At 36.0% G+C, this 9,511-nt stretch overlaps 1 protein-coding gene across 3 annotated transcripts in view; it reads left to right on the forward strand.

The window, feature by feature from the left end:
- clocka (clock circadian regulator a) overlaps positions 1–9,511 on the forward strand; it is a 106,009-nt gene that overhangs the window by 14,296 nt on the left and 82,202 nt on the right. For all 3 annotated transcript variants that reach the window (XM_056480818.1, XM_056480820.1, XM_056480819.1), the window contains exon 2: positions 3,492–3,605. The gene's annotated coding sequence lies outside the window, so the exon portion shown is untranslated. The remainder of the gene's footprint in view (positions 1–3,491; positions 3,606–9,511) is intronic.

Consider the following 9,511-nt stretch of genomic DNA (forward strand, 5'->3'; position numbering starts at 1 on the left):
TATCAGGGAAAAGTACTGCAATATGGTATAAGTAGAAGTATGCTGAAGGATTTTCAGTAACCTGGGTCAAGCGTAGGGCTGGGTGATCTGGCAGAAATGCAATCTCGGTGATTATTTTTGATATTGTACAATAACGATATATATTTCAATATTAGTTGTCAATGCTTCCATGTTTAAGAGTATCCCAACAATGACTGAAGCCACAAAAATTATTTTCGTCCGATAATTTTTCTCTGGACAAAAATTCAGTACATCTCTAATATCAACACACTTTTAGATTGCCATTGTTGCACATTTCTGCTGTGTGACTGGCTCTTAGATCCATATAGAGTAAAAAATGCAGCCCTCATTGTTATTAACATCAATTTGATCGAAATTCGATATAGGGCTGCATGATTAATCGAAAAAAGATCACGATCTCAATTCGACCCTTCACACGATCTTAATTCAGCTTTTCTACGATTCAGCCAATTGTATTTTCAAGTTCAGGAGAGAAGCGTAAACGCAGTTGTACAAGTTTTCACAGCAACATTGGCACCTTCAAATTACGTTAAAAGTGTCACATACTGTATTTATAAGGGATAATTCACCCAAAAATGTCAGTTCTGTCTACATGTAATGATGTATCTGTGGCTGCTAAATCACACGTGAGCTGACCGCGAGCTTTTGCTTGCTACCGAGAGAGCTTGCACGCATGATGCCTACTTTAGTGAACACAACCTGCATAGGCTGTGAATAACAGGTAACGAAGTTGTAAATAACGTTCAGTTTGTTGCACATTGTTTGAGAGCCGCGCTAAAAGAATGATTTGCATGTGTGTGTTTTTTTTTCTCGCAGTGACAGCAGCCATGAGCCGCACTCGGAAGTGAAAGTAAAACCTGTGCGCACATCAATGATCATATGGAATTTTAGAGTTATGATTATGACAAGCGTTTGATGTGTTTTATTTCTTTCATATCGAACACAAAGTGTTGTGCATGAAAATAAATGTTTACTGTGTCAGTATAACAACCCTAGCCTGTATATAATGTTGAATATAATGCAAGAAGGAATCTGATTATGACTTGTCTCATTTTACCAGTGAAAACAAATGATCTAATAATGTTGTCAATGACAGATGACAAGCACATGTCTTAAACATAATAATTCAACATTATAATTATGAATAGTTATATTTTGATGTCATCATTTTACTGTGAATAAACAAACAGGACATATTGAAAGTCTGTTCATGTCCACCTTAATGACTATACAATATTGAGCATTTTAAGCAACAGTAGACCTACACATAAGCCTAATATTATTGTTGTTTTACCATACGTTTGAGAATTAGCAATAATAATAGGCTAATCATATTAACCTTTATTTTACATTTACAGAATCGTGAGAAAATCGTGATCTTGATTTTAGGCAAACAAAAAATCGTGATTCACATTTTTGCCAGAATCGTGCAGCCCTAGTCAAGCGCTTCCGGTGAACTGTATGCCGTTACAAAATCGGTGTGTTAAAGGTCGGTTTTCTTTAACAATTAATAATCTTTTCTGCCTGATTGATATACGATATAAAGTGGGTCGCAGAATGTACAAGAAGCACTGAATTAAATTACATTTTTTCCGCATCCTGTCTTTAAAATATGAACATTTATTTTAGCCCAGTGTTTTCAATAGAGTTTCTACGATGGCCTGCTAATCCTAACAGGCGCATCCGTGTAAATGGCTTTTCATCTCGTTTTATGCTTGAACAACTAAACGAATGCCGAGTCTATTTAACTTATTATATTTTAATTACATTACAACACTGATGTAGGGCTGGGCGATATGGGGAAAAAAACATATCTCGGTATTTTTAGGGGGAATTACGGTATACGATGTACAGTTGAATTCATAATTATTAGCCCTATATTAGCTTATTAGCATATACCCTATATTAGCTGAAAATAGGTACCATATAAATGCTCAAAGACATTTACAAAATCAGTTCTGGTCTGGCTAGCTAAAATAAATTAAAGGGATAGTTCACCCCAAAGTATAAATTCTGTCATCATTTTTACTCGTCATTCCAAATATTCCTATATGACGTTCTTTTGTCTTCAGAACACAAATATTATTTTACATCTTTTAAAAACAATCATAAAATAACAGAAAAAAATCAGCCCAAGGCACTCAAAAAATATGGGAACAATGTTAAAAAGCAATTATTCACATTTTTCGAGTGCCTTCGACTGATTTTTGCTGTTTATTCTAATGAATCCCTTACCCAAAGAGCACCACACATTATTTAAGCTACCCCTGAGCACTTTTTGTCAGATTTTAATTTTAATTTTAAATCATATAATATGTTTTTATTCTATATTTTTAATTATTTAAACATAATTCTGTTAGCTTGTGTATCAAAACTAATTTCTAATGCAGCGAACTGGCAAAAGTTATGATTATTCTCAGATGAGCTGATTGTTTCAGCCTAGTAAAATTGCGTATTGCTAAAATACCCCATCTTTTAAAATGAACTGAGCCATGACAGATTCAGTAATAACAGTGATGTTTCTCTTAGCAACCATCAGTGTTTAACAAATCCTCCTAGACTGTTGAGAGTCTCCCTCAGACAAGGCTATTTATCTTCATTATTTTCAATGATAAAGGATTATAGGTCACCCCTTAAATTTAAACAGGCAAGCTGTATTTTGACCAGTCGCTTTGCTGATATATTTAGTCACCAGACACTTTAATCCACACCACTAACAGTACTATAATTGCCATGCGACGTCCCACAAGACTGTTGGGGAGAGTGGTGGTAGTCGGGTCAGTTTACTCTCAGCTATTGTCTGTACTTGTTACCATCTCCCAAATCAATTGTGTTGCAGACAGTAGTATTCAGATGAAGACAAAAAATTGAATGAATATATTTGAGATTGTACTGATCGGATCTGCTGTCAGCTCGTGTTTTATAACCTTAAGGTTTCATATTTTCAATTTATGTTTAGCGACGAAAAGAGTAACAGAAATATCTTTGCATTGAGGGACAGTTTTTGGTCACAGTGTAATGGCAGCCCTATAATTTGGGTGTGTGTATGTGTGAAGACTCTGAATGACCCAGATGTTTTAGTTGTGATTTCATCTCTAATCAGAACCTCTGGGACGAGCAGAGAAACTAGCGGGTGGATGAAAACACTTCTTAGAACTAGACACGCAGTCTGAACACGTACACGCCAGCACAATGCACATATGAACCGTGACCTGGTTTGTTGACACATTTCGGTACAGAATAATAGTCAGCACATTGTTAGATTTAACTATTTAAATGCAACTTATTACACACACACACAAACATTCAAATCCTCACAGAGAGTCCGCTGCGGATTCTAGTTAAATGCACTCAAACTGTTCCGTTTGTTTTCTGCGCTCTCATTGGTTTTGACATTTATTTTTAAATGTCAGATTGAGGTAAAGTGGATTTAGAAAGAGGTGCTTAAAATCTCTTTCTGTTTTTCGCAGGGTTCCCCCCGCTATTGGATTTGAATTATTTGGGGTTTGGAGGACTTAAAACAATCAATGACAATCCACAGGAGCCCTTCTGCAACTTTCCCTACTTAAAAACAACAGAAAAAGGTAAGATGAGAAATGGTGTAAAATATTCTAAACACTCCCTTGACAACATGAAGTTGTTTACATGTCTATCTGGTGATTTTAATATGGCTAAACGCAAACAATGGAATGTTTTTTCATTTATTTTATGTATTTTTTAGTTCAATTGGTCAAGAAGGAATTGACTAATCGCTGGCAGTTTGTTAATGTCGATATTCTGAACAATTCATCATTGTTCGTCATTTTGTCTGACAAACAAAACACAGCAACAAACCAAGCGTAGTAGAATAACATCAGCAACAGTGCCACAAATTTTCGATTACAAACAAATGCACTGCAAGGAGACTTGTTTTATTGAGTTACATAACATAAAAACCCTTTTTATTATGCATTTTTTAAAATCACATTAACAAATTTGATCAGAAATTGCCAATTATTTCAAAATAAACTTGTGCCCTTGTATATCAAACTCATTTCTAATGCAGCGAACTGGCAATATTTTACTGCTTTTAATATGGCTAAACACAGAAATGGAATAATTTTTTATTTAATATATTTTTTTTAGTTCAATTGGTCAAGAAGGAGTTGACCTTTTGCTGGAAGTTTGTTGATGTCGATATTTTGTGCCACTATCACTGTCCGCCATTTTGTCTGACAAACAAAACACAGCAACAAACCAAGCATAGTTGAAAAACATCAGCAACAGTGCCATTATTTCTCAGTTACAAACAATGTGCTGCAAGGACACTTGTTTTCTTGAGTTACATTGCAATTCAAAAAGAAAACAGGTATTCTTGGCCATTAGATTTTTCAGCTTGTGACTTCATGTCCTGTTCTCGGTTTGCTTTTGGATGTCTTTGGTAGGGCTTCACAATGCTGGAAAAATCTGACATTGCAATATTTTGTTTTGCTGCAATAAATAGCGATATGAATATAATTCCACCAGATGATTTGAATCATGCTATTTGGAAAGATTTCATTCATTTAGATTGACTAGGAGGATCAAGACTTTTTCTGTATAAATAAGAATAAACAAGAATAATCTTATTTGTACAGAAACAAGAATATAAAGAAAAATGCGTCTATACAAATAAGAATAAATTACAAGCAAAAATAGGTAAACAAATAAACAGTGCATTATGGTTTTGGCAGAGTCTAACAGTATTCAAGTACAGAAATTCAACAATCAAATGTAAAATAACATTGCCATCATTGTACAAGTAAGTGATAATCAGCGGCTTGCTGTGCGTTAAAGAATTTTAATGCATGATGTAGAGGCGAAGGACCACATGTCCTGCAGCGAAGTCCAAAGACTGGCCGTTAGATACACCAAAGATTAAATATATATCGCGTTTTAAGCAACAGAGATCCAAGAGATGAGATCCTGAGATGGTCTGGCCGATATAACGCTTCGCTCCGGGCGGAGCTGCTGGTGACACTGTCTCTGAGTGCCAGAAGCTCAAAGTCTAAATTTTTTTAAAATGCGCTATACTTATATTTTACTTATATTTATATTTTAAAATAGCAATATTTTTGCTTGAAAATCTATTTAAACTTGAGTATTTTTCTAATTTTGCGAATTTCCCGTCCGCCATTAAATGTCCTGGTAACAGGTCCTGGTTACCTAACAGGTTTCCTGTGCAGCACATGCAAGTTACTATTGTAACTACAGATGTTTTATCTCAAAAGTGCATTTTTTTCGAACTGTGATCAAAACTGACTGGAACTACCTGTGTGCGTGTCAGTGAAAATGATGCATACCCTCCAGCCAATCAGAGTAAAGAATTTCAGCAGACCATTCCATTTTTTTTTTGACATTTAAATTATTTTAAAATGTACTATTTAATAATGTCTTTACCTTTCTTTAATAAATAATCAAATAAATATTAATAATCTTTAATAAATAATCTAATCCTGTGACATGGCTATTGCACATACACACATTGTGATATAGATGCTCAAGCGATATACTATTTAGCTCTAGGTTTTGGTCATTTTTCAGTCTAACCTGCATCAGGGATGAACTGAAATCCATCTTTTCAGCGGTTTAGGTCTGCTTGTTTGTGAGGTTCAGATGAAAGCGTTCACACTTATTGAAATGAACTGAAATAGAAAACCTGTCAAGTGTGAACACATCCCAAAACTGCTGCCTACCAAAGACACTGCCAAAGATACTGCCAAAAATGTAACCAGCCCTGTCAACTAGTAAGGTGCCGACTTGAACATAGCAATGTAGCGGTTGAATAATGAATATTATGTATGGAATGTTGTCATGAACATACATAATACATTTCTATTCAAAGAGGTTGTTTGTTTTGGCAAACAGGGAAATTGTGTAATGTTAGATAGACATTATTTGCCCCTTTACAATGTAGTTAGACTAGTGGATTGAAGACGAGCCTATATTATTTGATCCTCCTTTTTTAAGTCCGTTTCTGATTCAAATATGTATATCTTCCATAACTTCCCATTTTGTAGCATTTATTAAATGAGCAGGTGGAAGCTAAAAAGCTGGGCTTGAGTTGAGGTGGGTCTATTTGCATATTCATGGTTGGCATACACTACATGAAGTAATGGTGTAAAGTTACATGTTATAAAAGAGCCATTCCCAGTCCCGGCAGGAATCGAAGGTGTGTTACGTTTTGTGGCCGTTGTTTCACATTCATGGCTTGTTAGAAGCATTTTTCATGTCTTGTGTGTATTGTTTTTTCTTTGACTTGTCATTTTCATGCTACCTTCATTTTGTAATTCTGATATGATTGGGCTGTGTGGTTATGGCAGTGTTGTGATTTTCATGCTGACTGAAATCATAAATGGTTGAATGGAGACAGATGGAGCACTGAGCTGGTTTGTGCAGAGGATTTATTTATTGGGAATGTTTTGAGAGAATGATAACCGAATGTTCACAACAGTCTGTGGATTCAAGGTAAATGCCAAAGAGTTCCTTTTTAATTTGATGCCATTTTGACTATTTTTCTGCTCGTGATTGAGAGAGTGTACTGGAATTGTAAGTGGTGAATGGAACAAGCCACAGTCAAAATATACAGTTGAAGTCAGAATTATTAGCCCCCCCCCTGAATTATTAGCCCACCTGTAATTTTTTTTCCATAATTTCTGTTTAATGGAGAAAATATATTTTGAACACATTTCTACGCATAATAGTTTTAATAACTCATTTCTAATAACTGATTTCTTTTATCTTTGCCATGATGACAATAAATAATATTTGACTGGATATTTTTCAAAATACTTCTGTACAGCTTAAACTTATATTTAAAGGCTTAACTGGGTTAATTAGGTTAACTAGGCAGGTTAGGGTAATTAGGCAAGTTAATGTATAACGATGGTTTGTTTTGCAGACTGTCAGAAAAAAATAGCTTAAAGGGGCTAATAATATTGACCTTAAAATGGTTTTAAAAAAATTAAAAACTGCTTTTATTCTAGCTGAAATAAAACAAATTAGTTTTTCTCCAGAAGAAAAAATATTATCAGACATACTGTGAAAATTTCCTTGCTCTGTTAAACATCATTTGGGAAGTTTTTGTGCATTTTTACACCTTTTAATCAAGCCTTCTGAGAAAAATGTACAATAATTTTGCATTAGTACATTTAAATGAAGTGGAATGAACTCCAAAAATAATAATTCATATGACCTGGGGTGGCATGGTGGCTCAGTGGTTAGCCTCACAGGAGAAGGTTTCTGGTTCAAGACATTTCTGTAAGGGGTTTCCTAGGTGCTCCGGTGAATCGAACAAACCAAATTGGCCATAATGTATGAGTGTGTGAATGAGATCGTGTAGGGGTGTTTTCCAGTGCTGGGTTGCAGCTGGAATTGCATCTGCTGCATAAAGGCTGATTTATACTTCGGCGTCAAGCACACGTGTATGGTCCAGCGCAGCCTTCGCGTGGTCACATAGCCCTCGCCATGGCTGACGCCGATGCTGGCGCACACCTCTCAAAAAAATGTAACTGCACTTGACAACGTAGCGCAAGCTCTGTGATGGGTTGACTTGGTATCTGTGACGAGTGTGGGCGGTGCTGAGAGCAACGAACCCGATGAAGCGAGTGTTTACAAGTTTAGAGTCCCCTGAAGTAGCTCCAGATGGAAATATTTGTTTTGTTTACCTTACGATTAAAGTTGTGGCACGTCTTCCGCTTCCCTTCTTTGAATTAGCCAGTTTTATCTACTTTTACATTAAGATAGCTTTCCGAAAAGAACAAAACACCCACGAAGAAACTCAACACAGATGAACATAAAAGCCTACTGCCAGCTAGTGCTTCGGAAGTGTTATTGCAGAGCAACACAAACAGAACGCAGAAGTATAAATGCACTGCTACTCGTAAGGCATGCATCGTGGTTCCGCCGATCGTTTGCTGCAGAAGTATAAACCAGCCTTAAAACATATCCCAGAGTAATAGGCTGTTCATCCAACTTTGGTGACCCCTGATAAATCAGGGAATAAGTCGAAGGATAGTGAATAAGTAATAAGACCTGCAACTTAAGCATGAAATAAGTCAAATCGCTAGACCTAAATGACATAATTAAGCGTCAGTCTTTACATTTAAACAGCCTAAAGATCCATTTGCATTCCAGAAGTGCAGCAGCAGGACTGCTTTCCTCATTGTTATTCAGATTTCGCACAGCTGGTTTGTGTAGACTGTGTTTTTTCAGAGCTGCAGTGCAATTTGCATGAAGATGCCATGCTTGCATTTGTAAATGATGTGTGTAGCACTAAGCACTGCTTCTGTATTTCCATGCGAATGGATGTGGCTGCAGTGAAGAAAAACTTCCCCGGAGATCCAAATTCACACACAGTCTTTCCAATGATCTCAGTGTCTCGGCTGCAGACCACCTCACGTCACACTCCTCTCACTAGGAGGAAAAAGGGTGATTGTGCGCTCAGGGAAAGCGAGGAATCAGAGAGGATGTACTGTATGACTCGGCAAAAATGGCTTGCCCTCCATAAAAAATGCAGTGTGTCGTTTTTGAAGCAGCAAAAGAGTTTTTTTGGTTCTGTTTTTGTTTTTTCCCCCTCAGAGGATAACATAGCTCTGCTGACGACAGGCCTTGTTTAAAGCAAGTCTGTCAGCTGTATGCTAATTTTATTCTCTGCCCACTAAAGACCTGCAGGATATTTTACACATCTTGAAAGTGGAGCCTGACTGGACAGTATATGTGCTAACAATTCTGAATGCTGTAGTGGAAAACAAATGTTTATTGTTATAAGTTACATTTATTTTTACCAGGAAGGTACATATTATTATTATTATTATTATTATTATTATTATTATTATTATTATTATTATTATCATTTTAGGATCTGGCAACTAATCAAGTTTATGTGTCTTTAGCTACTATGTAGTTACATTAATTGATCAGTTGCTATGTATTTGGTATACGTACATATAGGGCGTATTTTTACATATAGGGCTGGGCGATTTGGCCTGAAATCAAGATCTGGATTAACTGAACATTTTAGCTCGATTGCAATTAATGAATGATTTATTTATTCATTAATTTTTTTGCCATCATAGTTCACTGACAGGTTTTGTACAGTAAATGTGTTCACAAATGATAAGTGATAGATTTTTAAATTAATAATTGAAGGAAACGCACACGATCTACTATCAATGGGGTATATGTCGAAGCATGCTAATAGGACTTTTAATTTGACAGTAACCTGGGTTAATCGTTTCCGTTGAATTGTATGCCAAGGCAAAATCGGCACGTTTAAAGTCTGTTTTCCTTAAAATTAAGCAATCTCCACTGGCTGAGTGATATCCAATATAAAGTGGGTCTCAGGTTGTACAAGAAACACTGCATTAAATTACATTTTTCCCCGCCATGTCTTTATAATATGAGCATTTATTTTACCCCAGTATATTCAATGGAGCTTCTGCGTTAGCCTGCCGATTCTGACGGGCGCGTG

Source organism: Danio aesculapii, chromosome 20, assembly GCF_903798145.1.
Source record: "Danio aesculapii chromosome 20, fDanAes4.1, whole genome shotgun sequence".
In the NCBI taxonomy this organism is placed as follows: domain Eukaryota; kingdom Metazoa; phylum Chordata; class Actinopteri; order Cypriniformes; family Danionidae; genus Danio; species Danio aesculapii.